General features: G+C 44.2%; 62 non-coding genes across 62 annotated transcripts; all 62 read left to right on the forward strand.

Annotated features, from left to right (window-relative positions):
* The first annotated feature begins 577 nt into the window (after nucleotides 1-577).
* On the forward strand, nucleotides 578-650 carry Trnar-ucu (transfer RNA arginine (anticodon UCU)). Its single transcript has one exon. It is a non-coding gene; the product is annotated as a tRNA-Arg (tRNA).
* Nucleotides 651-1227: 577 nt separating this feature from the next.
* Trnar-ucu (transfer RNA arginine (anticodon UCU)) lies at nucleotides 1228-1300 on the forward strand. The gene has a single exon. It is a non-coding gene; the product is annotated as a tRNA-Arg (tRNA).
* Nucleotides 1301-1552: 252 nt separating this feature from the next.
* Trnar-ucu (transfer RNA arginine (anticodon UCU)) lies at nucleotides 1553-1625 on the forward strand. The gene has a single exon. It is a non-coding gene; the product is annotated as a tRNA-Arg (tRNA).
* A 577-nt stretch (nucleotides 1626-2202) lies between these two features.
* Trnar-ucu (transfer RNA arginine (anticodon UCU)) lies at nucleotides 2203-2275 on the forward strand. Its single transcript has one exon. It is a non-coding gene; the product is annotated as a tRNA-Arg (tRNA).
* A 902-nt stretch (nucleotides 2276-3177) lies between these two features.
* Nucleotides 3178-3250, forward strand: Trnar-ucu (transfer RNA arginine (anticodon UCU)). Its single transcript has one exon. It is a non-coding gene; the product is annotated as a tRNA-Arg (tRNA).
* Nucleotides 3251-4152: 902 nt separating this feature from the next.
* On the forward strand, nucleotides 4153-4225 carry Trnar-ucu (transfer RNA arginine (anticodon UCU)). The gene has a single exon. It is a non-coding gene; the product is annotated as a tRNA-Arg (tRNA).
* Nucleotides 4226-4477: 252 nt separating this feature from the next.
* Trnar-ucu (transfer RNA arginine (anticodon UCU)) lies at nucleotides 4478-4550 on the forward strand. Its single transcript has one exon. It is a non-coding gene; the product is annotated as a tRNA-Arg (tRNA).
* A 252-nt stretch (nucleotides 4551-4802) lies between these two features.
* On the forward strand, nucleotides 4803-4875 carry Trnar-ucu (transfer RNA arginine (anticodon UCU)). Its single transcript has one exon. It is a non-coding gene; the product is annotated as a tRNA-Arg (tRNA).
* A 252-nt stretch (nucleotides 4876-5127) lies between these two features.
* Nucleotides 5128-5200, forward strand: Trnar-ucu (transfer RNA arginine (anticodon UCU)). Its single transcript has one exon. It is a non-coding gene; the product is annotated as a tRNA-Arg (tRNA).
* Nucleotides 5201-5452: 252 nt separating this feature from the next.
* Nucleotides 5453-5525, forward strand: Trnar-ucu (transfer RNA arginine (anticodon UCU)). Its single transcript has one exon. It is a non-coding gene; the product is annotated as a tRNA-Arg (tRNA).
* Nucleotides 5526-5777: 252 nt separating this feature from the next.
* Nucleotides 5778-5850, forward strand: Trnar-ucu (transfer RNA arginine (anticodon UCU)). The gene has a single exon. It is a non-coding gene; the product is annotated as a tRNA-Arg (tRNA).
* A 252-nt stretch (nucleotides 5851-6102) lies between these two features.
* Nucleotides 6103-6175, forward strand: Trnar-ucu (transfer RNA arginine (anticodon UCU)). Its single transcript has one exon. It is a non-coding gene; the product is annotated as a tRNA-Arg (tRNA).
* A 252-nt stretch (nucleotides 6176-6427) lies between these two features.
* On the forward strand, nucleotides 6428-6500 carry Trnar-ucu (transfer RNA arginine (anticodon UCU)). Its single transcript has one exon. It is a non-coding gene; the product is annotated as a tRNA-Arg (tRNA).
* A 577-nt stretch (nucleotides 6501-7077) lies between these two features.
* On the forward strand, nucleotides 7078-7150 carry Trnar-ucu (transfer RNA arginine (anticodon UCU)). Its single transcript has one exon. It is a non-coding gene; the product is annotated as a tRNA-Arg (tRNA).
* A 577-nt stretch (nucleotides 7151-7727) lies between these two features.
* On the forward strand, nucleotides 7728-7800 carry Trnar-ucu (transfer RNA arginine (anticodon UCU)). The gene has a single exon. It is a non-coding gene; the product is annotated as a tRNA-Arg (tRNA).
* A 252-nt stretch (nucleotides 7801-8052) lies between these two features.
* On the forward strand, nucleotides 8053-8125 carry Trnar-ucu (transfer RNA arginine (anticodon UCU)). The gene has a single exon. It is a non-coding gene; the product is annotated as a tRNA-Arg (tRNA).
* A 902-nt stretch (nucleotides 8126-9027) lies between these two features.
* Trnar-ucu (transfer RNA arginine (anticodon UCU)) lies at nucleotides 9028-9100 on the forward strand. Its single transcript has one exon. It is a non-coding gene; the product is annotated as a tRNA-Arg (tRNA).
* Nucleotides 9101-9352: 252 nt separating this feature from the next.
* Trnar-ucu (transfer RNA arginine (anticodon UCU)) lies at nucleotides 9353-9425 on the forward strand. The gene has a single exon. It is a non-coding gene; the product is annotated as a tRNA-Arg (tRNA).
* A 252-nt stretch (nucleotides 9426-9677) lies between these two features.
* Trnar-ucu (transfer RNA arginine (anticodon UCU)) lies at nucleotides 9678-9750 on the forward strand. The gene has a single exon. It is a non-coding gene; the product is annotated as a tRNA-Arg (tRNA).
* Nucleotides 9751-10002: 252 nt separating this feature from the next.
* Trnar-ucu (transfer RNA arginine (anticodon UCU)) lies at nucleotides 10003-10075 on the forward strand. The gene has a single exon. It is a non-coding gene; the product is annotated as a tRNA-Arg (tRNA).
* Nucleotides 10076-10327: 252 nt separating this feature from the next.
* On the forward strand, nucleotides 10328-10400 carry Trnar-ucu (transfer RNA arginine (anticodon UCU)). The gene has a single exon. It is a non-coding gene; the product is annotated as a tRNA-Arg (tRNA).
* Nucleotides 10401-10652: 252 nt separating this feature from the next.
* Nucleotides 10653-10725, forward strand: Trnar-ucu (transfer RNA arginine (anticodon UCU)). The gene has a single exon. It is a non-coding gene; the product is annotated as a tRNA-Arg (tRNA).
* Nucleotides 10726-10977: 252 nt separating this feature from the next.
* Trnar-ucu (transfer RNA arginine (anticodon UCU)) lies at nucleotides 10978-11050 on the forward strand. The gene has a single exon. It is a non-coding gene; the product is annotated as a tRNA-Arg (tRNA).
* A 577-nt stretch (nucleotides 11051-11627) lies between these two features.
* On the forward strand, nucleotides 11628-11700 carry Trnar-ucu (transfer RNA arginine (anticodon UCU)). The gene has a single exon. It is a non-coding gene; the product is annotated as a tRNA-Arg (tRNA).
* A 252-nt stretch (nucleotides 11701-11952) lies between these two features.
* On the forward strand, nucleotides 11953-12025 carry Trnar-ucu (transfer RNA arginine (anticodon UCU)). Its single transcript has one exon. It is a non-coding gene; the product is annotated as a tRNA-Arg (tRNA).
* A 252-nt stretch (nucleotides 12026-12277) lies between these two features.
* Nucleotides 12278-12350, forward strand: Trnar-ucu (transfer RNA arginine (anticodon UCU)). The gene has a single exon. It is a non-coding gene; the product is annotated as a tRNA-Arg (tRNA).
* Nucleotides 12351-12602: 252 nt separating this feature from the next.
* Trnar-ucu (transfer RNA arginine (anticodon UCU)) lies at nucleotides 12603-12675 on the forward strand. Its single transcript has one exon. It is a non-coding gene; the product is annotated as a tRNA-Arg (tRNA).
* A 252-nt stretch (nucleotides 12676-12927) lies between these two features.
* Trnar-ucu (transfer RNA arginine (anticodon UCU)) lies at nucleotides 12928-13000 on the forward strand. The gene has a single exon. It is a non-coding gene; the product is annotated as a tRNA-Arg (tRNA).
* A 252-nt stretch (nucleotides 13001-13252) lies between these two features.
* Nucleotides 13253-13325, forward strand: Trnar-ucu (transfer RNA arginine (anticodon UCU)). The gene has a single exon. It is a non-coding gene; the product is annotated as a tRNA-Arg (tRNA).
* Nucleotides 13326-13577: 252 nt separating this feature from the next.
* Nucleotides 13578-13650, forward strand: Trnar-ucu (transfer RNA arginine (anticodon UCU)). The gene has a single exon. It is a non-coding gene; the product is annotated as a tRNA-Arg (tRNA).
* A 252-nt stretch (nucleotides 13651-13902) lies between these two features.
* Trnar-ucu (transfer RNA arginine (anticodon UCU)) lies at nucleotides 13903-13975 on the forward strand. The gene has a single exon. It is a non-coding gene; the product is annotated as a tRNA-Arg (tRNA).
* Nucleotides 13976-14227: 252 nt separating this feature from the next.
* On the forward strand, nucleotides 14228-14300 carry Trnar-ucu (transfer RNA arginine (anticodon UCU)). Its single transcript has one exon. It is a non-coding gene; the product is annotated as a tRNA-Arg (tRNA).
* Nucleotides 14301-14552: 252 nt separating this feature from the next.
* On the forward strand, nucleotides 14553-14625 carry Trnar-ucu (transfer RNA arginine (anticodon UCU)). Its single transcript has one exon. It is a non-coding gene; the product is annotated as a tRNA-Arg (tRNA).
* A 252-nt stretch (nucleotides 14626-14877) lies between these two features.
* Trnar-ucu (transfer RNA arginine (anticodon UCU)) lies at nucleotides 14878-14950 on the forward strand. Its single transcript has one exon. It is a non-coding gene; the product is annotated as a tRNA-Arg (tRNA).
* A 252-nt stretch (nucleotides 14951-15202) lies between these two features.
* On the forward strand, nucleotides 15203-15275 carry Trnar-ucu (transfer RNA arginine (anticodon UCU)). Its single transcript has one exon. It is a non-coding gene; the product is annotated as a tRNA-Arg (tRNA).
* Nucleotides 15276-15527: 252 nt separating this feature from the next.
* Nucleotides 15528-15600, forward strand: Trnar-ucu (transfer RNA arginine (anticodon UCU)). The gene has a single exon. It is a non-coding gene; the product is annotated as a tRNA-Arg (tRNA).
* A 252-nt stretch (nucleotides 15601-15852) lies between these two features.
* On the forward strand, nucleotides 15853-15925 carry Trnar-ucu (transfer RNA arginine (anticodon UCU)). Its single transcript has one exon. It is a non-coding gene; the product is annotated as a tRNA-Arg (tRNA).
* A 252-nt stretch (nucleotides 15926-16177) lies between these two features.
* Nucleotides 16178-16250, forward strand: Trnar-ucu (transfer RNA arginine (anticodon UCU)). The gene has a single exon. It is a non-coding gene; the product is annotated as a tRNA-Arg (tRNA).
* Nucleotides 16251-16502: 252 nt separating this feature from the next.
* Trnar-ucu (transfer RNA arginine (anticodon UCU)) lies at nucleotides 16503-16575 on the forward strand. Its single transcript has one exon. It is a non-coding gene; the product is annotated as a tRNA-Arg (tRNA).
* A 252-nt stretch (nucleotides 16576-16827) lies between these two features.
* Nucleotides 16828-16900, forward strand: Trnar-ucu (transfer RNA arginine (anticodon UCU)). Its single transcript has one exon. It is a non-coding gene; the product is annotated as a tRNA-Arg (tRNA).
* A 252-nt stretch (nucleotides 16901-17152) lies between these two features.
* Nucleotides 17153-17225, forward strand: Trnar-ucu (transfer RNA arginine (anticodon UCU)). The gene has a single exon. It is a non-coding gene; the product is annotated as a tRNA-Arg (tRNA).
* A 252-nt stretch (nucleotides 17226-17477) lies between these two features.
* Nucleotides 17478-17550, forward strand: Trnar-ucu (transfer RNA arginine (anticodon UCU)). Its single transcript has one exon. It is a non-coding gene; the product is annotated as a tRNA-Arg (tRNA).
* A 252-nt stretch (nucleotides 17551-17802) lies between these two features.
* Trnar-ucu (transfer RNA arginine (anticodon UCU)) lies at nucleotides 17803-17875 on the forward strand. The gene has a single exon. It is a non-coding gene; the product is annotated as a tRNA-Arg (tRNA).
* Nucleotides 17876-18127: 252 nt separating this feature from the next.
* On the forward strand, nucleotides 18128-18200 carry Trnar-ucu (transfer RNA arginine (anticodon UCU)). Its single transcript has one exon. It is a non-coding gene; the product is annotated as a tRNA-Arg (tRNA).
* Nucleotides 18201-18452: 252 nt separating this feature from the next.
* Nucleotides 18453-18525, forward strand: Trnar-ucu (transfer RNA arginine (anticodon UCU)). The gene has a single exon. It is a non-coding gene; the product is annotated as a tRNA-Arg (tRNA).
* Nucleotides 18526-18777: 252 nt separating this feature from the next.
* On the forward strand, nucleotides 18778-18850 carry Trnar-ucu (transfer RNA arginine (anticodon UCU)). The gene has a single exon. It is a non-coding gene; the product is annotated as a tRNA-Arg (tRNA).
* Nucleotides 18851-19102: 252 nt separating this feature from the next.
* On the forward strand, nucleotides 19103-19175 carry Trnar-ccu (transfer RNA arginine (anticodon CCU)). The gene has a single exon. It is a non-coding gene; the product is annotated as a tRNA-Arg (tRNA).
* A 252-nt stretch (nucleotides 19176-19427) lies between these two features.
* On the forward strand, nucleotides 19428-19500 carry Trnar-ucu (transfer RNA arginine (anticodon UCU)). Its single transcript has one exon. It is a non-coding gene; the product is annotated as a tRNA-Arg (tRNA).
* A 252-nt stretch (nucleotides 19501-19752) lies between these two features.
* Trnar-ucu (transfer RNA arginine (anticodon UCU)) lies at nucleotides 19753-19825 on the forward strand. The gene has a single exon. It is a non-coding gene; the product is annotated as a tRNA-Arg (tRNA).
* Nucleotides 19826-20077: 252 nt separating this feature from the next.
* On the forward strand, nucleotides 20078-20150 carry Trnar-ucu (transfer RNA arginine (anticodon UCU)). The gene has a single exon. It is a non-coding gene; the product is annotated as a tRNA-Arg (tRNA).
* Nucleotides 20151-20402: 252 nt separating this feature from the next.
* Nucleotides 20403-20475, forward strand: Trnar-ucu (transfer RNA arginine (anticodon UCU)). Its single transcript has one exon. It is a non-coding gene; the product is annotated as a tRNA-Arg (tRNA).
* A 252-nt stretch (nucleotides 20476-20727) lies between these two features.
* On the forward strand, nucleotides 20728-20800 carry Trnar-ucu (transfer RNA arginine (anticodon UCU)). The gene has a single exon. It is a non-coding gene; the product is annotated as a tRNA-Arg (tRNA).
* Nucleotides 20801-21052: 252 nt separating this feature from the next.
* On the forward strand, nucleotides 21053-21125 carry Trnar-ucu (transfer RNA arginine (anticodon UCU)). The gene has a single exon. It is a non-coding gene; the product is annotated as a tRNA-Arg (tRNA).
* A 252-nt stretch (nucleotides 21126-21377) lies between these two features.
* Nucleotides 21378-21450, forward strand: Trnar-ucu (transfer RNA arginine (anticodon UCU)). The gene has a single exon. It is a non-coding gene; the product is annotated as a tRNA-Arg (tRNA).
* Nucleotides 21451-21702: 252 nt separating this feature from the next.
* On the forward strand, nucleotides 21703-21775 carry Trnar-ucu (transfer RNA arginine (anticodon UCU)). The gene has a single exon. It is a non-coding gene; the product is annotated as a tRNA-Arg (tRNA).
* Nucleotides 21776-22027: 252 nt separating this feature from the next.
* Nucleotides 22028-22100, forward strand: Trnar-ucu (transfer RNA arginine (anticodon UCU)). The gene has a single exon. It is a non-coding gene; the product is annotated as a tRNA-Arg (tRNA).
* A 252-nt stretch (nucleotides 22101-22352) lies between these two features.
* On the forward strand, nucleotides 22353-22425 carry Trnar-ucu (transfer RNA arginine (anticodon UCU)). Its single transcript has one exon. It is a non-coding gene; the product is annotated as a tRNA-Arg (tRNA).
* Nucleotides 22426-22677: 252 nt separating this feature from the next.
* Trnar-ucu (transfer RNA arginine (anticodon UCU)) lies at nucleotides 22678-22750 on the forward strand. The gene has a single exon. It is a non-coding gene; the product is annotated as a tRNA-Arg (tRNA).
* Nucleotides 22751-23002: 252 nt separating this feature from the next.
* Trnar-ccu (transfer RNA arginine (anticodon CCU)) lies at nucleotides 23003-23075 on the forward strand. The gene has a single exon. It is a non-coding gene; the product is annotated as a tRNA-Arg (tRNA).
* Nucleotides 23076-23652: 577 nt separating this feature from the next.
* On the forward strand, nucleotides 23653-23725 carry Trnar-ucu (transfer RNA arginine (anticodon UCU)). Its single transcript has one exon. It is a non-coding gene; the product is annotated as a tRNA-Arg (tRNA).
* A 577-nt stretch (nucleotides 23726-24302) lies between these two features.
* Trnar-ccu (transfer RNA arginine (anticodon CCU)) lies at nucleotides 24303-24375 on the forward strand. Its single transcript has one exon. It is a non-coding gene; the product is annotated as a tRNA-Arg (tRNA).
* Nucleotides 24376-24627: 252 nt separating this feature from the next.
* Nucleotides 24628-24700, forward strand: Trnar-ccu (transfer RNA arginine (anticodon CCU)). Its single transcript has one exon. It is a non-coding gene; the product is annotated as a tRNA-Arg (tRNA).
* Nucleotides 24701-24772: the final 72 nt, after the last annotated feature.

The raw sequence follows: 24772 nt of genomic DNA on the forward strand, positions 1-24772 counted from the left end.
CAGCAACGTTTTTAGCACTTTATTTTGGAAACGGATTTTTTGACCAAATGCCTTCACTTTGTGTTTTAATGACCATCCTCTTTATGTCATCACTGACACTGACAAATGATGGTCCCCTGCCATTTCCTCCTACGGCCTTTACCTACTTTGTGGTATAATATCACTATCCACAAGTGTTTTGGTGTTCGCCATCAGTGACAGGAATATATGTCATGGTAGAACTTTTCATCAAAATGTCCTGGTCGTTGGTAGGTCCCTGTAGCGCAGGGGATAGCGCGCTGGAGTTCTAATCCAGAGGCCGTGGGTTCGAATCCCACCAGGGATGCAGCAACGTTTTTAGCACTTTATTTTGGAAACGGATTTTTTGACCAAATGCCTTCACTTTACGTTTTAATGACCATCCTATTTATATCATCACTTAAACTGACAAATGAGGGTCCCCTGCCATTTCCTCCTACGGCTTTTACCTACTTTGTGGTATAATATCACTATCCACAAGTGTTTTGGTGTTCGCTATGAGTGACAGGAATATATGGCATGGTAGAACGTTTCATCAAAATGTCCTGGTCGTTGGTAGGTCCCTGTAGCGCAGGGGATAGCGCGCTGGACTTCTAATCCAGAGGCCGTGGGTTCGAATCCCACCAGGGATGCAGCAACGTTTTTAGCACTTTATTTTGGAAACGGATTTTTTGACCAAATGCCTTCACTTTGTGTTTTAATGACCATCCTCTTTATATCATCACTGACACTGACAAATGAGGGTCCCCTGCCATTTCCTCCTACGGCCTTTACCTACTTTGTGGTATAATATCACTATCCACAAGTGTTTTGGTGTTCGCTATGAGTGAAAGGAATATATGGCATGGTAGAACGTTTCATCAAAATGTCCTGGTCGTTGGTAGGTCCCTGTAGCGCAGGGGATAGCGCGCTGGACTTCTAGTCCAGAGGCCGTGGGTTCGAATCCCACCAGGGATGCACCAACGTTTTTAGCACTTTATTTTGGAAACGGATTTTTTGACCAAATGCCTTCACTTTACGTTTTAATGACCATCCTATTTATATCATCACTTAAACTGACAAATGAGGGTCCCCTGCCATTTCCTCCTACGGCTTTTACCTACTTTGTGGTATAATATCACTATCCACAAGTGTTTTGGTGTTCGCTATGAGTGAAAGGAATATATGTCATGGTAGAACTTTTCATCAAAATGTCCTGGTCGTTGGTAGGTCCCTGTAGCGCAGGGGATAGCGCGCTGGACTTCTAATCCAGAGGCCGTGGGTTCGAATCCCACCAGGGATGCACCAACGTTTTTAGCACTTTATTTTGGAAACGGATTTTTTGACCAAATGCCTTCACTTTGTGTTTTAATGACCATCCTCTTTATGTCATCACTGACACTGACAAATGATGGTCCCCTGCCATTTCCTCCTACGGCCTTTACCTACTTTGTGGTATAATATCACTATCCACAAGTGTTTTGGTGTTCGCTATGAGTGACAGGAATATATGGCATGGTAGAACGTTTCATCAAAATGTCCTGGTCGTTGGTAGGTCCCTGTAGCGCAGGGGATAGCGCGCTGGACTTCTAATCCAGAGGCCGTGGGTTCGAATCCCACCAGGGATGCAGCAACGTTTTTAGCACTTTATTTTGGAAACGGATTTTTTGACCAAATGCCTTCACTTTGTGTTTTAATGACCATCCTCTTTATGTCATCACTGACACTGACAAATGATGGTCCCCTGCCATTTCCTCCTACGGCCTTTACCTACTTTGTGGTTTAATATCACTATCCACAAGTGTTTTGGTGTTCGCTATGAGTGACAGGAACATATGGCATGGTAGAACGTTTCATCAAAATGTCCTGGTCGTTGGTAGGTCCCTGTAGCGCAGGGGATAGCGCGCTGGACTTCTAATCCAGGGGCCGTGGGTTAGAATCCCACCAGGGATGCAGCAACGTTTTTAGCACTTTATTTTGGAAACGGATTTTTTGACCAAATGCCTTCACTTTACGTTTTAATGACCATCCTATTTATATCATCACTTAAACTGACAAATGAGGGTCCCCTGCCATTTCCTCCTACGGCTTTTACCTACTTTGTGGTATAATATCACTATCCACAAGTGTTTTGGTGTTCGCTATGAGTGAAAGGAATATATGTCATGGTAGAACTTTTCATCAAAATGTCCTGGTCGTTGGTAGGTCCCTGTAGCGCAGGGGATAGCGCGCTGGACTTCTAATCCAGAGGCCGTGGGTTCGAATCCCACCAGGGATGCAGCAACGTTTTTAGCACTTTATTTTGGAAACGGATTTTTTGACCAAATGCCTTCACTTTGTGTTTTAATGACCATCCTCTTTATGTCATCACTGACACTGACAAATGATGGTCCCCTGCCATTTCCTCCTACGGCCTTTACCTACTTTGTGGTATAATATCACTATCCACAAGTGTTTTGGTGTTCGCTATGAGTGACAGGAATATATGGCATGGTAGAACGTTTCATCAAAATGTCCTGGTCGTTGGTAGGTCCCTGTAGCGCATGGGATAGCGCGCTGGACTTCTAATCCAGAGGCCGTGGGTTCGAATCCCACCAGGGATGCAGCAACGTTTTTAGCACTTTATTTTGGAAACGGATTTTTTGACCAAATGCCTTCACTTTGTGTTTTAATGACCATCCTCTTTATGTCATCACTGACACTGACAAATGATGGTCCCCTGCCATTTCCTCCTACGGCCTTTACCTACTTTGTGGTTTAATATCACTATCCACAAGTGTTTTGGTGTTCGCTATGAGTGACAGGAACATATGGCATGGTAGAACGTTTCATCAAAATGTCCTGGTCGTTGGTAGGTCCCTGTAGCGCCGGGGATAGCGCGCTGGACTTCTAATCCAGGTTCCGTGGGTTCGAATCCCACCAGGGATGCAGCAACGTTTTTAGCACTTTATTTTGGAAACGGATTTTTTGACCAAATGCCTTCACTTTACGTTTTAATGACCATCCTATTTATATCATCACTTAAACTGACAAATGAGGGTCCCCTGCCATTTCCTCCTACGGCTTTTACCTACTTTGTGGTATAATATCACTATCCACAAGTGTTTTGGTGTTCGCTATGAGTGAAAGGAATATATGTCATGGTAGAACTTTTCATCAAAATGTCCTGGTCGTTGGTAGGTCCCTGTAGCGCAGGGGATAGCGCGCTGGACTTCTAATCCAGAGGCCGTGGGTTCGAATCCCACCAGGGATGCAGCAACGTTTTTAGCACTTTATTTTGGAAACGGATTTTTTGACCAAATGCCTTCACTTTGTGTTTTAATGACCATCCTCTTTATGTCATCACTGACACTGACAAATGATGGTCCCCTGCCATTTCCTCCTACGGCCTTTACCTACTTTGTGGTATAATATCACTATCCACAAGTGTTTTGGTGTTCGCTATGAGTGACAGGAATATATGGCATGGTAGAACGTTTCATCAAAATGTCCTGGTCGTTGGTAGGTCCCTGTAGCGCAGGGTATAGCGCGCTGGACTTCTAATCCAGAGGCAGTGGGTTCGAATCCCACCAGGGATGCAGCAACGTTTTTAGCACTTTATTTTGGAAACGGATTTTTTGACCAAATGCATTCACTTTACGTTTTAATGACCATCCTATTTATATCATCACTTAAACTGACAAATGAGGGTCCCCTGCCATTTCCTCCTACGGCTTTTACCTACTTTGTGGTATAATATCACTATCCACAAGTGTTTTGGTGTTCGCTATGAGTGAAAGGAATATATGTCATGGTAGAACTTTTCATCAAAATGTCTTGGTCGTTGGTAGGTCCCTGTAGCGCAGGGGATAGCGCCCTGGACTTCTAATCCAGAGGCCGTGGGTTCGAATCCCACCAGGGATGCAGCAACGTTTTTAGCACTTTATTTTGGAAACGGATTTTTTGACCAAATGCCTTCGCTTTGTGTTTTAATGACCATCCTCTTTATGTCATCACTGACACTGACAAATGATGGTCCCCTGCCATTTCCTCCTACGGCCTTTACCTACATTGTGGTATAATATCACTATCCACAAGTGTTTTGGTGTTCGCTATGAGTGACAGGAATATATGGCATGGTAGAACGTTTCATCAAAATGTCCTGGTCGTTGGTAGGTCCCTGTAGCGCAGGGGATAGCGCGCTGGACTTCTAATCCAGAGGCCGTGGGTTCGAATCCCACCAGGGATGCAGCAACGTTTTTAGCACTTTATTTTGGAAACGGATTTTTTGACCAAATGCCTTCACTTTACGTTTTCATGACCATCCTATTTATATCATCACTTAAACTGACAAATGAGGGTCCCCTGCCATTTCCTCCTACGGCTTTTACCTACTTTGTGGTATAATATCACTATCCACAAGTGTTTTGGTGTTCGCTATGAGTGAAAGGAATATATGTCATGGTAGAACTTTTCATCAAAATGTCCTGGTCGTTGGTAGGTCCCTGTAGCGCAGGGGATAGCGCGCTGGACTTCTAATCCAGAGGCCGTGGGTTCGATTCCCACCAGGGATGCAGCAACGTTTTTAGCACTTTATTTTGGAAACGGATTTTTTGACCAAATGCCTTCACTTTGTGTTTTAATGACCATCCTCTTTATGTCATCACTGACACTGACAAATGATGGTCCCCTGCCATTTCCTCCTACGGCCTCTACCTACATTGTGGTATAATATCACTATCCACAAGTGTTTTGGTGTTCACTATGAGTGAAAGGAATATATGGCATGGTAGAACGTTTCATCAAAATGTCCTGGTCGTTGGTAGGTCCCTGTAGCGCAGGGGATAGCGCGCTGGACTTCTAATCCAGAGGCCGTGGGTTCGAATCCCACCAGGGATGCACCAACGTTTTTAGCACTTTATTTTGGAAACGGATTTTTTGACCAAATGCCTTCACTTTACGTTTTAATGACCATCCTATTTATATCATCACTTAAACTGACAAATGAGGGTCCCCTGCCATTTCCTCCTACGGCTTTTACCTACTTTGTGGTATAATATCACTATCCACAAGTGTTTTGGTGTTCGCTATGAGTGAAAGGAATATATGTCATGGTAGAACTTTTCATCAAAATGTCCTGGTCGTTGGTAGGTCCCTGTAGCGCAGGGGATAGCGCGCTGGACTTCTAATCCAGAGGCCGTGGGTTCGAATCCCACCAGGGATGCAGCAACGTTTTTAGCACTTTATTTTGGAAACGGATTTTTTGACCAAATGCCTTCACTTTGTGTTTTAATGACCATCCTCTTTATGTCATCACTGACACTGACAAATGATGGTCCCCTGCCATTTCCTCCTACGGCCTTTACCTACTTTGTGGTATAATATCACTATCCACAAGTGTTTTGGTGTTCGCTATGAGTGACAGGAATATATGGCATGGTAGAACGTTTCATCAAAATGTCCTGGTCGTTGGTATGTCCCTGTAGCGCAGGGGATAGCGCGCTGGACTTCTAATCCAGAGGCCGTGGGTTCGAATCCCACCAGGGATGCACCAACGTTTTTAGCACTTTATTTTGGAAACGGATTTTTTGACCAAATGCCTTCACTTTACGTTTTAATGACCATCCTATTTATATCATCACTTAAACTGACAAATGAGGGTCCCCTGCCATTTCCTCCTACGGCTTTTACCTACTTTGTGGTATAATATCACTATCCACAAGTGTTTTGGTGTTCGCTATGAGTGAAAGGAATATATGTCATGGTAGAACTTTTCATCAAAATGTCCTGGTCGTTGGTAGGTCCCTGTAGCGCAGGGGATAGCGCGCTGGACTTCTAATCCAGAGGCCGTGGGTTCGAATCCCACCAGGGATGCAGCAACGTTTTTAGCACTTTATTTTGGAAACGGATTTTTTGACCAAATGCCTTCACTTTGTGTTTTAATGACCATCCTCTTTATGTCATCACTGACACTGACAAATGATGGTCCCCTGCCATTTCCTCCTACGGCCTTTACCTACTTTGTGGTATAATATCACTATCCACAAGTGTTTTGGTGTTCGCTATGAGTGACAGGAATATATGGCATGGTAGAACGTTTCATCAAAATGTCCTGGTCGTTGGTATGTCCCTGTAGCGCAGGGGATAGCGCGCTGGACTTCTAATCCAGAGGCCGTGGGTTCGAATCCCACCAGGGATGCAGCAACGTTTTTAGCACTTTATTTTGGAAACGGATTTTTTGACCAAATGCCTTCACTTTACGTTTTAATGACCATCCTATTTATATCATCACTTAAACTGACAAATGAGGGTCCCCTGCCATTTCCTCCTACGGCTTTTACCTACTTTGTGGTATAATATCACTATCCACAAGTGTTTTGGTGTTCGCTATGAGTGAAAGGAATATATGTCATGGTAGAACTTTTCATCAAAATGTCTTGGTCGTTGGTAGGTCCCTGTAGCGCAGGGGATAGCGCGCTGGACTTCTAATCCAGAGGCCGTGGGTTCGAATCCCACCAGGGATGCACCAACGTTTTTAGCACTTTATTTTGGAAACGGATTTTTTGACCAAATGCCTTCACTTTGTGTTGTAATGACCATCCTCTTTATGTCATCACTGACACTGACAAATGAGGGTCCCCTGCCATTTCCTCCTACGGCTTTTACCTACTTTGTGGTATAATATCACTATCCACAAGTGTTTTGGTGTTCGCTATGAGTGAAAGGAATATATGGCATGGTAGAACTTTTCATCAAAATGTCCTGGTCGTTGGTAGGTCCCTGTAGCGCAGGGGATAGCGCGCTGGACTTCTAATCCAGAGGCCGTGGGTTCGAATCCAACCAGGGATGCAGCAACGTTTCTAGCACTTTATTTTGGAAACGGATTTTTTGACCAAATGCCTTCACTTTGTGTTTTAATGACCATCCTCTTTATGTCATCACTGACACTGACAAATGATGGTCCCCTGCCATTTCCTCCTACGGCCTTTACCTACTTTGTGGTATAATATCACTATCCACAAGTGTTTTGGTGTTCGCTATGAGTGACAGGAATATATGGCATGGTAGAACGTTTCATCAAAATGTCCTGGTCGTTGGTAGGTCCCTGTAGCGCAGGGGATAGCGCGCTGGACTTCTAATCCAGAGGCCGTGGGTTCGAATCCCACCAGGGATGCACCAACGTTTTTAGCACTTTATTTTGGAAACGTATTTTTTGACCAAATGCCTTCACTTTACGTTTTAATGACCATCCTATTTATATCATCACTTAAACTGACAAATGAGGGTCCCCTGCCATTTCCTCCTACGGCTTTTACCTACTTTGTGGTATAATATCACTATCCACAAGTGTTTTGGTGTTCGCTATGAGTGAAAGGAATATATGTCATGGTAGAACTTTTCATCAAAATGTCTTGGTCGTTGGTAGGTCCCTGTAGCGCAGGGGATAGCGCGCTGGACTTCTAATCCAGAGGCCGTGAGTTCGAATCCCACCAGGGATGCAGCAACGTTTTTAGCACTTTATTTTGGAAACGGATTTTTTGACCAAATGCCTTCACTTTGTGTTGTAATGACCATCCTCTTTATGTCATCACTGACACTGACAAATGATGGTCCCCTGCCATTTCCTCCTACGGCCTTTACCTACTTTGTGGTATAATATCACTATCCACAAGTGTTTTGGTGTTCGCTATGAGTGACAGGAATATATGGCATGGTAGAACGTTTCATCAAAATGTCCTGGTCGTTGGTAGGTCCCTGTAGCGCAGGGGATAGCGCGCTGGACTTCTAATCCAGAGGCCGTGGGTTCGAATCCCACCAGGGATGCAGCAACGTTTTTAGCACTTTATTTTGGAAACGGATTTTTTGACCAAATGCCTTCACTTTGTGTTTTAATGACCATCCTCTTTATGTCATCACTGACACTGACAAATGATGGTCCCCTGCCATTTCCTCCTACGGCCTTTACCTACTTTGTGGTTTAATATCACTATCCACAAGTGTTTTGGTGTTCGCTATGAGTGACAGGAACATATGGCATGGTAGAACGTTTCATCAAAATGTCCTGGTCGTTGGTAGGTCCCTGTAGCGCAGGGGATAGCGCGCTGGACTTCTAATCCAGAGGCCGTGGGTTCGAATCCCACCAGGGATGCACCAACGTTTTTAGCACTTTATTTTGGAAACGGATTTTTTGACCAAATGCCTTCACTTTACGTTTTAATGACCATCCTATTTATATCATCACTTAAACTGACAAATGAGGGTCCCCTGCCATTTCCTCCTACGGCTTTTACCTACTTTGTGGTATAATATCACTATCCACAAGTGTTTTGGTGTTCGCTATGAGTGAAAGGAATATATGTCATGGTAGAACTTTTCATCAAAATGTCCTGGTCGTTGGTAGGTCCCTGTAGCGCATGGGATAGCGCGCTGGACTTCTAATCCAGAGGCCGTGGGTTCGAATCCCACCAGGGATGCAGCAACGTTTTTAGCACTTTATTTTGGAAACGGATTTTTTGACCAAATGCCTTCACTTTGTGTTTTAATGACCATCCTCTTTATGTCATCACTGACACTGACAAATGATGGTCCCCTGCCATTTCCTCCTACGGCCTTTACCTACTTTGTGGTATAATATCACTATCCACAAGTGTTTTGGTGTTCGCTATGAGTGACAGGAATATATGGCATGGTAGAACGTTTCATCAAAATGTCCTGGTCGTTGGTAGGTCCCTGTAGCGCAGGGTATAGCGCGTTGGACTTCTAATCCAGAGGCAGTGGGTTCGAATCCCACCAGGGATGCAGCAACGTTTTTAGCACTTTATTTTGGAAACGGATTTTTTGACCAAATGCCTTCACTTTACGTTTTAATGACCATCCTATTTATATCATCACTTAAACTGACAAATGAGGGTCCCCTGCCATTTCCTCCTACGGCTTTTACCTACTTTGTGGTATAATATCACTATCCACAAGTGTTTTGGTGTTCGCTATGAGTGAAAGGAATATATGTCATGGTAGAACTTTTCATCAAAATGTCTTGGTCGTTGGTAGGTCCCTGTAGCGCAGGGGATAGCGCGCTGGACTTCTAATCCAGAGGCCGTGGGTTCGAATCCCACCAGGGATGCAGCAACGTTTTTAGCACTTTATTTTGGAAACGGATTTTTTGACCAAATGCCTTCACTTTGTGTTGTAATGACCATCCTCTTTATGTCATCACTGACACTGACAAATGATGGTCCCCTGCCATTTCCTCCTACGGCCTTTACCTACTTTGTGGTATAATATCACTATCCACAAGTGTTTTGGTGTTCGCTATGAGTGACAGGAATATATGGCATGGTAGAACGTTTCATCAAAATGTCCTGGTCGTTGGTAGGTCCCTGTAGCGCAGGGGATAGCGCGCTGGACTTCTAATCCAGAGGCCGTGGGTTCGAATCCCACCAGGGATGCAGCAACGTTTTTAGCACTTTATTTTGGAAACGGATTTTTTGACCAAATGCCTTCACTTTGTGTTTTAATGACCATCCTCTTTATGTCATCACTGACACTGACAAATGATGGTCCCCTGCCATTTCCTCCTACGGCCTTTACCTACATTGTGGTATAATATCACTATCCACAAGTGTTTTGGTGTTCGCTATGAGTGACAGGAATATATGGCATGGTAGAACGTTTCATCAAAATGTCCTGGTCGTTGGTAGGTCCCTGTAGCGCAGGGGATAGCGCGCTGGACTTCTAATCCAGAGGCCGTGGGTTCGAATCCCACCAGGGATGCAGCAACGTTTTTAGCACTTTATTTTGGAAACGGATTTTTTGACCAAATGCCTTCACTTTACGTTTTAATGACCATCCTATTTATATCATCACTTAAACTGACAAATGAGGGTCCCCTGCCATTTCCTCCTACGGCTTTTACCTACTTTGTGGTATAATATCACTATCCACAAGTGTTTTGGTGTTCGCTATGAGTGAAAGGAATATATGTCATGGTAGAACTTTTCATCAAAATGTCCTGGTCGTTGGTAGGTCCCTGTAGCGCAGGGGATAGCGCGCTGGACTTCTAATCCAGAGGCCGTGGGTTCGATTCCCACCAGGGATGCAGCAACGTTTTTAGCACTTTATTTTGGAAACGGATTTTTTGACCAAATGCCTTCACTTTGTGTTTTAATGACCATCCTCTTTATGTCATCACTGACACTGACAAATGATGGTCCCCTGCCATTTCCTCCTACGGCCTCTACCTACTTTGTGGTATAATATCACTATCCACAAGTGTTTTGGTGTTCACTATGAGTGAAAGGAATATATGGCATGGTAGAACGTTTCATCAAAATGTCCTGGTCGTTGGTAGGTCCCTGTAGCGCAGGGGATAGCGCGCTGGACTTCTAATCCAGAGGCCGTGGGTTCGAATCCCACCAGGGATGCACCAACGTTTTTAGCACTTTATTTTGGAAACGGATTTTTTGACCAAATGCCTTCACTTTACGTTTTAATGACCATCCTATTTATATCATCACTTAAACTGACAAATGAGGGTCCCCTGCCATTTCCTCCTACGGCTTTTACCTACTTTGTGGTATAATATCACTATCCACAAGTGTTTTGGTGTTCGCTATGAGTGAAAGGAATATATGTCATGGTAGAACTTTTCATCAAAATGTCCTGGTCGTTGGTAGGTCCCTGTAGCGCAGGGGATAGCGCGCTGGACTTCTAATCCAGAGGCCGTGGGTTCGAATCCCACCAGGGATGCAGCAACGTTTTTAGCACTTTATTTTGGAAACGGATTTTTTGACCAAATGCCTTCACTTTGTGTTTTAATGACCATCCTCTTTATGTCATCACTGACACTGACAAATGATGGTCCCCTGCCATTTCCTCCTACGGCCTTTACCTACTTTGTGGTATAATATCACTATCCACAAGTGTTTTGGTGTTCGCTATGAGTGACAGGAATATATGGCATGGTAGAACGTTTCATCAAAATGTCCTGGTCGTTGGTAGGTCCCTGTAGCGCAGGGGATAGCGCGCTGGACTTCTAATCCAGAGGCCGTGGGTTCGAATCCCACCAGGGATGCAGCAACGTTTTTAGCACTTTATTTTGGAAACGGATTTTTTGACCAAATGCCTTCACTTTGTGTTTTAATGACCATCCTCTTTATGTCATCACTGACACTGACAAATGATGGTCCCCTGCCATTTCCTCCTACGGCCTTTACCTACTTTGTGGTATAATATCACTATCCACAAGTGTTTTGGTGTTCGCTATGAGTGACAGGAATATATGGCATGGTAGAACGTTTCATCAAAATGTCCTGGTCGTTGGTAGGTCCCTGTAGCGCAGGGTATAGCGCGTTGGACTTCTAATCCAGAGGCAGTGGGTTCGAATCCCACCAGGGATGCAGCAACGTTTTTAGCACTTTATTTTGGAAACGGATTTTTTGACCAAATGCCTTCACTTTACGTTTTAATGACCATCCTATTTATATCATCACTTAAACTGACAAATGAGGGTCCCCTGCCATTTCCTCCTACGGCTTTTACCTACTTTGTGGTATAATATCACTATCCACAAGTGTTTTGGTGTTCGCTATGAGTGAAAGGAATATATGTCATGGTAGAACTTTTCATCAAAATGTCTTGGTCGTTGGTAGGTCCCTGTAGCGCAGGGGATAGCGCGCTGGACTTCTAATCCAGAGGCCGTGGGTTCGAATCCCACCAGGGATGCACCAACGTTTTTAGCACTTTATTTTGGAAACGGATTTTTTGACCAAATGCCTTCACTTTGTGTTGTAATGACCATCCTCTTTATGTCATCACTGACACTGACAAATGATGGTCCCCTGCCATTTCCTCCTACGGCCTTTACCTACTTTGTGGTATAATATCACTATCCACAAGTGTTTTGGTGTTCGCTATGAGTGACAGGAATATATGGCATGGTAGAACGTTTCATCAAAATGTCCTGGTCGTTGGTAGGTCCCTGTAGCGCAGGGGATAGCGCGCTGGACTTCTAATCCAGAGGCCGTGGGTTCGAATCCCACCAGGGATGCAGCAACGTTTTTAGCACTTTATTTTGGAAACGGATTTTTTGACCAAATGCCTTCACTTTGTATTTTAATGACCATCCTCTTTATGTCATCACTGACACTGACAAATGATGGTCCCCTGCCATTTCCTCCTACGGCCTTTACCTACATTGTGGTATAATATCACTATCCACAAGTGTTTTGGTGTTCGCTATGAGTGACAGGAATATATGGCATGGTAGAACGTTTCATCAAAATGTCCTGGTCGTTGGTAGGTCCCTGTAGCGCAGGGGATAGCGCGCTGGACTTCTAATCCAGAGGCCGTGGGTTCGAATCCCACCAGGGATGCAGCAACGTTTTTAGCACTTTATTTTGGAAACGGATTTTTTGACCAAATGCCTTCACTTTACGTTTTAATGACCATCCTATTTATATCATCACTTAAACTGACAAATGAGGGTCCCCTGCCATTTCCTCCTACGGCTTTTACCTACTTTGTGGTATAATATCACTATCCACAAGTGTTTTGGTGTTCGCTATGAGTGAAAGGAATATATGTCATGGTAGAACTTTTCATCAAAATGTCCTGGTCGTTGGTAGGTCCCTGTAGCGCAGGGGATAGCGCGCTGGACTTCTAATCCAGAGGCCGTGGGTTCGATTCCCACCAGGGATGCAGCAACGTTTTTAGCACTTTATTTTGGAAACGGATTTTTTGACCAAATGCCTTCACTTTGTGTTTTAATGACCATCCTCTTTATGTCATCACTGACACTGACAAATGAGGGTCCCCTGCCATTTCCTCCTACGGCCTCTACCTACTTTGTGGTATAATATCACTATCCACAAGTGTTTTGGTGTTCACTATGAGTGAAAGGAATATATGGCATGGTAGAACGTTTCATCAAAATGTCCTGGTCGTTGGTAGGTCCCTGTAGCGCAGGGGATAGCGCGCTGGACTTCTAATCCAGAGGCCGTGGGTTCGAATCCCACCAGGGATGCACCAACGTTTTTAGCACTTTATTTTGGAAACGGATTTTTTGACCAAATGCCTTCACTTTACGTTTTAATGACCATCCTATTTATATCATCACTTAAACTGACAAATGAGGGTCCCCTGCCATTTCCTCCTACGGCTTTTACCTACTTTGTGGTATAATATCACTATCCACAAGTGTTTTGGTGTTCGCTATGAGTGAAAGGAATATATGTCATGGTAGAACTTTTCATCAAAATGTCCTGGTCGTTGGTAGGTCCCTGTAGCGCAGGGGATAGCGCGCTGGACTTCTAATCCAGAGGCCGTGGGTTCGAATCCCACCAGGGATGCAGCAACGTTTTTAGCACTTTATTTTGGAAACGGATTTTTTGACCAAATGCCTTCGCTTTGTGTTTTAATGACCATCCTCTTTATGTCATCACTGACACTGACAAATGATGGTCCCCTGCCATTTCCTCCTACGGCCTTTACCTACTTTGTGGTATAATATCACTATCCACAAGTGTTTTGGTGTTCGCTATGAGTGACAGGAATATATGGCATGGTAGAACGTTTCATCAAAATGTCCTGGTCGTTGGTAGGTCCCTGTAGCGCAGGGGATAGCGCGCTGGACTTCTAATCCAGAGGCCGTGGGTTCGAATCCCACCAGGGATGCAGCAACGTTTTTAGCACTTTATTTTGGAAACGGATTTTTTGACCAAATGCCTTCACTTTACGTTTTAATGACCATCCTATTTATATCATCACTTAAACTGACAAATGAGGGTCCCCTGCCATTTCCTCCTACGGCTTTTACCTACTTTGTGGTATAATATCACTATCCACAAGTGTTTTGGTGTTCGCTATGAGTGAAAGGAATATATGTCATGGTAGAACTTTTCATCAAAATGTCTTGGTCGTTGGTAGGTCCCTGTAGCGCAGGGGATAGCGCGCTGGACTTCTAATCCAGAGGCCGTGGGTTCGAATCCCACCAGGGATGCAGCAACGTTTTTAGCACTTTATTTTGGAAACAGATTTTTTGACCAAATGCCTTCACTTTGTGTTGTAATGACCATCCTCTTTATGTCATCACTGACACTGACAAATGAGGGTCCCCTGCCATTTCCTCCTACGGCCTTTACCTACTTTGTGGTATAATATCACTATCCACAAGTGTTTTGGTGTTCGCTATGAGTGAAAGGAATATATGGCATGGTAGAACGTTTCATCAAAATGTCCTGGTCGTTGGTAGGTCCCTGTAGCGCAGGGGATAGCGCGCTGGACTTCTAATCCAGAGGCCGTGGGTTCGATTCCCACCAGGGATGCAGCAACGTTTTTAGCACTTTATTTTGGAAACGGATTTTTTGACCAAATGCCTTCACTTTGTGTTTTAATGACCATCCTCTTTATGTCATCACTGACACTGACAAATGATGGTCCCCTGCCATTTCCTCCTACGGCCTTTACCTACTTTGTGGTATAATATCACTATCCACAAGTGTTTTGGTGTTCGCTATGAGTGACAGGAATATATGGCATGGTAGAACGTTTCATCAAAATGTCCTGGTCGTTGGTAGGTCCCTGTAGCGCAGGGGATAGCGCGCTGGACTTCTAATCCAGAGGCCGTGGGTTCGAATCCCACCAGGGATGCAGCAACGTTTTTAGCACTTTATTTTGGAAACGGATTTTTTGACCAAATGCCTTCACTTTACGTTTTAATGACCATCCTATTTATATCATCACTTAAACTGACAAATGAGGGTCCCCTGCCATTTCCTCCTACGGCTTTTACCTACTTTGTGGTATAATATCACTATCCACAAGTGTTTTGGTGTTCGCTATGAGTGAAAGGAATATATGTCATGGTAGAACTTTTCATCAAAATGTCCTGGTCGTTGGTAGGTCCCTGTAGCGCAGGGGATAGCGCGCTGGACTTCTAATCCAGAGGCCGTGGGTTCGATTCCCACCAGGGATGCAGCAACGTTTTTAGCACTTTATTTTGGAAACGGATTTTTTGACCAAATGCCTTCACTTTGTGTTTTAATGACCATCCTCTTTATGTCATCACTGACACTGACAAATGATGGTCCCCTGCCATTTCCTCCTACGGCCTCTACCTACTTTGTGGTATAATATCACTATCCACAAGTGTTTTGGTGTTCACTATGAGTGAAAGGAATATATGGCATGGTAGAACGTTTCATCAAAATGTCCTGGTCGTTGGTAGGTCCCTGTAGCGCAGGGGATAGCGCGCTGGACTTCTAATCCAGAGGCCGTGGGTTCGAATCCCACCAGGGATGCACCAACGTTTTTAGCACTTTATTTTGGAAACGGATTTTTTGACCAAATGCCTTCACTTTACGTTTTAATGACCATCCTATTTATATCATCACTTAAACTGACAAATGAGGGTCCCCTGCCATTTCCTCCTACGGCTTTTACCTACTTTGTGGTATAATATCACTATCCACAAGTGTTTTGGTGTTCGCTATGAGTGAAAGGAATATATGTCATGGTAGAACTTTTCATCAAAATGTCCTGGTCGTTGGTAGGTCCCTGTAGCGCAGGGGATAGCGCGCTGGACTTCTAATCCAGAGGCCGTGGGTTCGAATCCCACCAGGGATGCAGCAACGTTTTTAGCACTTTATTTTGGAAACGGATTTTTTGACCAAATGCCTTCACTTTGTGTTTTAATGACCATCCTCTTTATGTCATCACTGACACTGACAAATGATGGTCCCCTGCCATTTCCTCCTACGGCCTTTACCTACTTTGTGGTATAATATCACTATCCACAAGTGTTTTGGTGTTCGCTATGAGTGACAGGAATATATGGCATGGTAGAACGTTTCATCAAAATGTCCTGGTCGTTGGTAGGTCCCTGTAGCGCAGGGGATAGCGCGCTGGACTTCTAATCCAGAGGCCGTGGGTTCGAATCCCACCAGGGATGCACCAACGTTTTTAGCACTTTATTTTGGAAACGGATTTTTTGACCAAATGCCTTCACTTTACGTTTTAATGACCATCCTATTTATATCATCACTTAAACTGACAAATGAGGGTCCCCTGCCATTTCCTCCTACGGCTTTTACCTACTTTGTGGTATAATATCACTATCCACAAGTGTTTTGGTGTTCGCTATGAGTGAAAGGAATATATGTCATGGTAGAACTTTTCATCAAAATGTCTTGGTCGTTGGTAGGTCCCTGTAGCGCAGGGGATAGCGCGCTGGACTTCTAATCCAGAGGCCGTGGGTTCGAATCCCACCAGGGATGCAGCAACGTTTTTAGCACTTTATTTTGGAAACAGATTTTTTGACCAAATGCCTTCACTTTGTGTTGTAATGACCATCCTCTTTATGTCATCACTGACACTGACAAATGAGGGTCCCCTGCCATTTCCTCCTACGGCCTTTACCTACTTTGTGGTATAATATCACTATCCACAAGTGTTTTGGTGTTCGCTATGAGTGAAAGGAATATATGGCATGGTAGAACGTTTCATCAAAATGTCCTGGTCGTTGGTAGGTCCCTGTAGCGCAGGGGATAGCGCGCTGGACTTCTAATCCAGAGGCCGTGGGTTCGAATCCCACCAGGGATGCAGCAACGTTTTTAGCACTTTATTTTGGAAACGGATTTTTTGACCAAATGCCTTCACTTTACGTTTTAATGACCATCCTATTTATATCATCACTTAAACTGACAAATGAGGGTCCCCTGCCATTTCCTCCTACGGCTTTTACCTACTTTGTGGTATAATATCACTATCCACAAGTGTTTTGGTGTTCGCTATGAGTGAAAGGAATATATGTCATGGTAGAACTTTTCATCAAAATGTCCTGGTCGTTGGTAGGTCCCTGTAGCGCAGGGGATAGCGCGCTGGACTTCTAATCCAGAGGCCGTGGGTTCGATTCCCACCAGGGATGCAGCAACGTTTTTAGCACTTTATTTTGGAAACGGATTTTTTGACCAAATGCCTTCACTTTGTGTTTTAATGACCATCCTCTTTATGTCATCACTGACACTGACAAATGATGGTCCCCTGCCATTTCCTCCTACGGCCTCTACCTACTTTGTGGTATAATATCACTATCCACAAGTGTTTTGGTGTTCACTATGAGTGAAAGGAATATATGGCATGGTAGAACGTTTCATCAAAATGTCCTGGTCGTTGGTAGGTCCCTGTAGCGCAGGGGATAGCGCGCTGGACTTCTAATCCAGAGGCCGTGGGTTCGAATCCCACCAGGGATGCACCAACGTTTTTAGCACTTTATTTTGGAAACGGATTTTTTGACCAAATGCCTTCACTTTACGTTTTAATGACCATCCTATTTATATCATCACTTAAACTGACAAATGAGGGTCCCCTGCCATTTCCTCCTACGGCTTTTACCTACTTTGTGGTATAATATCACTATCCACAAGTGTTTTGGTGTTCGCTATGAGTGAAAGGAATATATGTCATGGTAGAACTTTTCATCAAAATGTCCTGGTCGTTGGTAGGTCCCTGTAGCGCAGGGGATAGCGCGCTGGACTTCTAATCCAGAGGCCGTGGGTTCGAATCCCACCAGGGATGCAGCAACGTTTTTAGCACTTTATTTTGGAAACGGATTTTTTGACCAAATGCCTTCACTTTGTGTTTTAATGACCATCCTCTTTATGTCATCACTGACACTGACAAATGATGGTCCCCTGCCATTTCCTCCTACGGCCTTTACCTACTTTGTGGTATAATATCACTATCCACAAGTGTTTTGGTGTTCGCTATGAGTGACAGGAATATATGGCATGGTAGAACGTTTCATCAAAATGTCCTGGTCGTTGGTAGGTCCCTGTAGCGCAGGGGATAGCGCGCTGGACTTCTAATCCAGAGGCCGTGGGTTCGAATCCCACCAGGGATGCAGCAACGTTTTTAGCACTTTATTTTGGAAACGGATTTTTTGACCAAATGCCTTCACTTTACGTTTTAATGACCATCCTATTTATATCATCACTTAAACTGACAAATGAGGGTCCCCTGCCATTTCCTCCTACGGCTTTTACCTACTTTGTGGTATAATATCACTATCCACAAGTGTTTTGGTGTTCGCTATGAGTGAAAGGAATATATGTCATGGTAGAACTTTTCATCAAAATGTCTTGGTCGTTGGTAGGTCCCTGTAGCGCAGGGGATAGCGCGCTGGACTTCTAATCCAGAGGCCGTGGGTTCGAATCCCACCAGGGATGCAGCAACGTTTTTAGCACTTTATTTTGGAAACAGATTTTTTGACCAAATGCCTTCACTTTGTGTTGTAATGACCATCCTCTTTATGTCATCACTGACACTGACAAATGAGGGTCCCCTGCCATTTCCTCCTACGGCCTTTACCTACTTTGTGGTATAATATCACTATCCACAAGTGTTTTGGTGTTCGCTATGAGTGAAAGGAATATATGGCATGGTAGAACGTTTCATCAAAATGTCCTGGTCGTTGGTAGGTCCCTGTAGCGCAGGGGATAGCGCGCTGGACTTCTAATCCAGAGGCCGTGGGTTCGAATCCCACCAGGGATGCAGCAACGTTTTTAGCACTTTATTTTGGAAACGGATTTTTTGACCAAATGCCTTCACTTTGTGTTTTAATGACCATCCTCTTTATGTCATCACTGACACTGACAAATGATGGTCCCCTGCCATTTCCTCCTACGGCCTTTACCTACTTTGTGGTATAATATCACTATCCACAAGTGTTTTGGTGTTCGCTATGAGTGACAGGAATATATGGCATGGTAGAACGTTTCATCAAAATGTCCTAGTCGTTGGTAGGTCCCTGTAGCGCAGGGGATAGCGCGCTGGACTTCTAATCCAGAGGCCGTGGGTTCGAATCCCACCAGGGATGCACCAACGTTTTTAGCACTTTATTTTGGAAACGGATTTTTTGACCAAATGCCTTCACTTTACGTTTTAATGACCATCCTATTTATATCATCACTGACACTGACAAATGATGGTCCCCTGCCATTTCCTCCTACGGCTTTTACCTACTTTCTGCTATAATATCAGTATCCATAAGTGTTTTGGTGTTCGCTATGAGTGACAGGAATATATGGCATGGTAGAACTTTTCATCAAAATGTCCTAGTCGTTGGTAGGTCCCTGTAGCGCAGGGGATAGCGCGCTCGACTCCTAATCCAGAGGCCGTGGGTTCGAATCCCACCAGGGATGCAGCAAAGTATTTAGCACTTTATTTTGGAAACGGATTTTTTGACCAAATGCCTTCACTTTGTGTTTTAATGACCATCCTCTTTATATCATCACTGACACTGACAAATGATGGTCCCCTGCCATTTCCTCCTACGGCCTTTACCTACTTTGTGGTATAATATCACTATCCACAAGTGTTTTGGTGTTCACTTTGAGTGAAAGGAATATATGGCATGGTAGAACTTTTCATCAAAATGTCCTGGTCGTTGGTAGGTCCCTGTAGCGCAGGGGATAGCGCGCTGGACTTCTAATCCAGAGGCCGTGGGTTCGAATCCCACCAGGGATGCAGCAACGTTTTTAGCACTTTATTTTGGAAACGGATTTTTTGACCAAATGCCTTCACTTTGTGCTTTAATGACCATCCTCTTTATATCATCACTGACACTGACAAATGAGGGTCCTCTGCCATTTCCTCCTACGGCCTTTACCTACATTGTGGTATAATATCACTATCCACAAGTGTTTTGGTGTTCGCTATGAGTGAAAGGAATATATGGCATGGTAGAACTTTTCATCAAAATGTCCTGGTCGTTGGTAGGTCCCTGTAGCGCAGGGGATAGCGCGCTGGACTTCTAATCCAGAGGCCGTGGGTTCGAATCCCACCAGGGATGCACCAACGTTTTTAGCACTTTATTTTGGAAACGGATTTTTTGACCAAATGCCTTCACTTTGCGTTTTAATGACCATCCTCTTTATATCATCACTGACACTGACAAATGATGGTCCCCTGCCATTTCCTCCTACGGCCTCTACCTACTTTGTGGTATAATATCACTATCCACAAGTGTTTTGGTGTTCGCTATGAGTGACAGGAATATATGGCATGGTAGAACGTTTCATCAAAATGTCCTGGTCGTTGGTAGGTCCCTGTAGCGCAGGGGATAGCGCGCTGGACTTCTAATCCAGAGGCCGTGGGTTCGAATCCCACCAGGGATGCAGCAACGTTTTTAGCACTTTATTTTGGAAACGGATTTTTTGACCAAATGCCTTCACTTTGTGTTTTAATGACCATCCTCTTTATGTCATCACTGACACTGACAAATGATGGTCCCCTGCCATTTCCTCCTACGGCCTTTACCTACTTTGTGGTATAATATCACTATCCACAAGTGTTTTGGTGTTCACTATGAGTGACAGGAATATAAAGCATGGTAGAACGTTTCATCAAAATGTCCTGGTCGTTGGTAGGTCCCTGTAGCGCAGGGGATAGCGCGCTGGACTTCTAATCCAGAGGCCGTGGGTTCGAATCCCACCAGGGATGCAGCAACGTTTTTAGCACTTTATTTTGGAAACGGATTTTTTGACCAAATGCCTTCACTTTACGTTTTAATGACCATCCTATTTATATCATCACTTAAACTGACAAATGAGGGTCCCCTGCCATTTCCTCCTACGGCTTTTACCTACTTTGTGGTATAATATCACTATCCACAAGTGTTTTGGTGTTCACTATGAGTGAAAGGAATATATGGCATGGTAGAACGTTTCATCAAAATGTCCTGGTCGTTGGTAGGTCCCTGTAGCGCAGGGGATAGCGCGCTGGACTTCTAATCCAGAGGCCGTGGGTTCGAATCCCACCAGGGATGCACCAACGTTTTTAGCACTTTATTTTGGAAACGGATTTTTTGACCAAATGCCTTCACTTTGCGTTTTAATGACCATCCTCTTTATATCATCACTGACACTGACAAATGATGGTCCCCTGCCATTTCCTCCTACGGCTTTTACCTACTTTGTGGTATAATATCACTATCCACAAGTGTTTTGGTGTTCGCTATGAGTGAAAGGAATATATGGCATGGTAGAACGTTTCATCAAAATGTCCTGGTCGTTGGTAGGTCCCTGTAGCGCAGGGGATAGCGCGCTGGACTTCTAATCCAGAGGCCGTGGGTTCGAATCCCACCAGGGATGCAGCAACGTTTTTAGCACTTTATTTTGGAAACGGATTTTTTGACCAAATGCCTTCACTTTACGTTTTAATGACCATCCTATTTATATCATCACTTAAACTGACAAATGAGGGTCCCCTGCCATTTCCTCCTACGGCTTTTACCTACTTTGTGGTATAATATCACTATCCACAAGTGTTTTGGTGTTCGCTATGAGTGAAAGGAATATATGGCATGGTAGAACTTTTCATCAAAATGTCCTGGTCGTTGGTAGGTCCCTGTAGCGCAGGGGATAGCGCGCTGGACTTCTAATCCAGAGGCCGTGGGTTCGAATCCCACCAGGGATGCAGCAACGTTTTTAGCACTTTATTTTGGAAACGGATTTTTTGACCAAATGCCTTCACTTTACGTTTTAATGACCATCCTCTTTATGTCATCACTTAAACTGACAAATGATGGTCCCCTGCCATTTCCTCCTACGGCCTCTACCTACATTGTGGTATAATATCACTATCCACAAGTGTTTTGGTGTTCACTATGAGTGAAAGGAATATATGGCATGGTAGAACGTTTCATCAAAATGTCCTGGTCGTTGGTAGGTCCCTGTAGCGCAGGGGATAGCGCGCTGGACTTCTAATCCAGAGGCCGTGGGTTCGAATCCCACCAGGGATGCAGCAACGTTTTTAGCACTTTATTTTGGAAACGGATTTTTTGACCAAATGCCTTCACTTTGTGTTTTAATGACCATCCTCTTTATATCATCACTGACACTGACAAATGATGGTCCCCTGCCATTTCCTCCTACGGCCTCTACCTACTTTGTGGTATAATATCACTATCCACAAGTGTTTTGGTGTTCGCTATGAGTGACAGGAATATATGGCATGGTAGAACGTTTCATCAAAATGTCCTGGTCGTTGGTAGGTCCCTGTAGCGCAGGGGATAGCGCGCTGGACTTCTAATCCAGAGGCCGTGGGTTCGAATCCCACCAGGGATGCACCAACGTTTTTAGCACTTTATTTTGGAAACGGATTTTTTGACCAAATGCCTTCACTTTACGTTTCAATGACCATCCTCTTTATATCATCACTTAAACTGACAAATGAGGGTCCCCTGCCATTTCCTCCTACGGCTTTTACCTACTTTGTGGTATAATATCACTATCCACAAGTGTTTTGGTGTTCGCTATGAGTGAAAGGAATATATGGCATGGTAGAACGTTTCATCAAAATGTCCTGGTCGTTGGTAGGTCCCTGTAGCGCAGGGGATAGCGCGCTGGACTTCTAATCCAGAGGCCGTGGGTTCGAATCCCACCAGGGATGCAGCAACGTTTTTAGCACTTTATTTTGGAAACGGATTTTTTGACCAAATGCCTTCACTTTACGTTTTAATGACCATCCTCTTTATGTCATCACTTAAACTGACAAATGATGGTCCCATGCCATTTCCTCCTACGGCCTCTACCTACATTGTGGTATAATATCACTATCCACAAGTGTTTTGGTGTTCACTATGAGTGAAAGGAATATATGGCATGGTAGAACGTTTCATCAAAATGTCCTGGTCGTTGGTAGGTCCCTGTAGCGCAGGGGATAGCGCGCTGGACTTCTAATCCAGAGGCCGTGGGTTCGAATCCCACCAGGGATGCAGCAACGTTTTTAGCACTTTATTTTGGAATCGGATTTTTTGACCAAATGCCTTCACTTTACGTTTTAATGACCATCCTATTTATATCATCACTGACACTGACAAATGATGGTCCCCTGCCATTTCCTCCTACGGCTTTTACCTACTTTCTGCTATAATATCAGTATCCATAAGTGTTTTGGTGTTCGCTATGAGTGACAGGAATATATGGCATGGTAGAACTTTTCATCAAAATGTCCTAGTCGTTGGTAGGTCCCTGTAGCGCAGGGGATAGCGCGCTCGACTCCTAATCCAGAGGCCGTGGGTTCGAATCCCACCAGGGATGCAGCAACGTTTTTAGCACTTTATTTTGGAAACGGATTTTTTGACCAAATGCCTTCACTTTGTGTTTTAATGACCATCCTCTTTATATCATCACTGACACTGACAAATGATGGTCCCCTGCCATTTCCTCCTACGGCTTTTACCTACTTTCTGCTATAATATCAGTATCCATAAGTGTTTTGGTGTTCGCTATGAGTGACAGGAATATATGGCATGGTAGAACTTTTCATCAAAATGTCCTAGTCGTTGGTAGGTCCCTGTAGCGCAGGGGATAGCGTGCTGGACTTCTAATCCAGAGGCCGTGGGTTCGAATCCCACCAGGGATGCAGCAACGTTTTTAGCACTTTATTTTGGAAACGGATTTTTTGACCAAATGCCTTCACTTTGTGTTTTAATGACCATCCTCTTTATATCATCACTGACACTGACAAATGATGGTCCCCTGCCATTTCCTCCTACGGCCTTTACCTACTTTGTGGTATAATATCACTATCCACAAGTGTTTTGGTGTTCACTTTGAGTGAAAGGAATATATGGCATGGTAGAACGTTTCATCAAAATGTCCTGGTCGTTGGTAGGTCCCTGTAGCGCAGGGGATAGCGCGCTGGACTTCTAATCCAGAGGCCGTGGGTTCGAATCCCACCAGGGATGCAGCAACGTTTTTAGCACTTTATTTTGGAAACGGATTTTTTGACCAAATGCCTTCACTTTGTGCTTTCATGACCATCCTCTTTATATCATCACTGACACTGACAAATGAGGGTCCTCTGCCATTTCCTCCTACGGCCTCTACCTACTTTGTGGTATAGTATCACTATCCACAAGTGTTTTGGTGTTCGCTATGAGTGACAGGAATATATGGCATGGTAGAACGTTTCATCAAAATGTCCTGGTCGTTGGTAGGTCCCTGTAGCGCAGGGTATAGCGCGCTGGACTTCTAATCCAGAGGCCGTGGGTTCGAATCCCACCAGGGATGCAGCAACGTTTTTAGCACTTTATTTTGGAAACAGATTTTTTGACCAAATGCCTTCACTTTACGTTTTAATGACCATCCTATTTATATCATCACTGACACTGACAAATGATGGTCCCCTGCCATTTCCTCCTACGGCTTTTACCTACTTTCTGCTATAATATCAGTGTCCATAAGTGTTTTGGTGTTCGCTATGAGTGACAGGAATATATGGCATGGTAGAACTTTTCATCAAAATGTCCTAGTCGTTGGTAGGTCCCTGTAGCGCAGGGGATAGCGCGCTCGACTCCTAATCCAGAGGCCGTGGGTTCGAATCCCACCAGGGATGCACCAACGTTTTTAGCACTTTATTTTGGAAACGGATTTTTTGACCAAATGCCTTCACTTTGTGTTTTAATGACCATCCTCTTTATATCATCACTGACACTGACAAATGATGGTCCCCTGCCATTTCCTCCTACGGCTTTTACCTACTTTCTGCTATAATATCAGTATCCATAAGTGTTTTGGTGTTCGCTATGAGTGACAAGAATATATGGCATGGTAGAACGTTTCATCAAAATGTCCTAGTCGTTGGTAGGTCCCTGTAGCGCAGGGGATAGCGTGCTGGACTCCTAATCCAGAGGCCGTGGGTTCGAATCCCACCAGGGATGCAGCAACGTTTTTAGCACTTTATTTTGGAAACGGATTTTTTGACCAAATGCCTTCACTTTGTGTTTTAATGA

Source organism: Haliotis asinina, chromosome 16 (assembly GCF_037392515.1).
Source record: "Haliotis asinina isolate JCU_RB_2024 chromosome 16, JCU_Hal_asi_v2, whole genome shotgun sequence".
Taxonomy (NCBI): Eukaryota; Metazoa; Mollusca; class Gastropoda; order Lepetellida; family Haliotidae; genus Haliotis; species Haliotis asinina.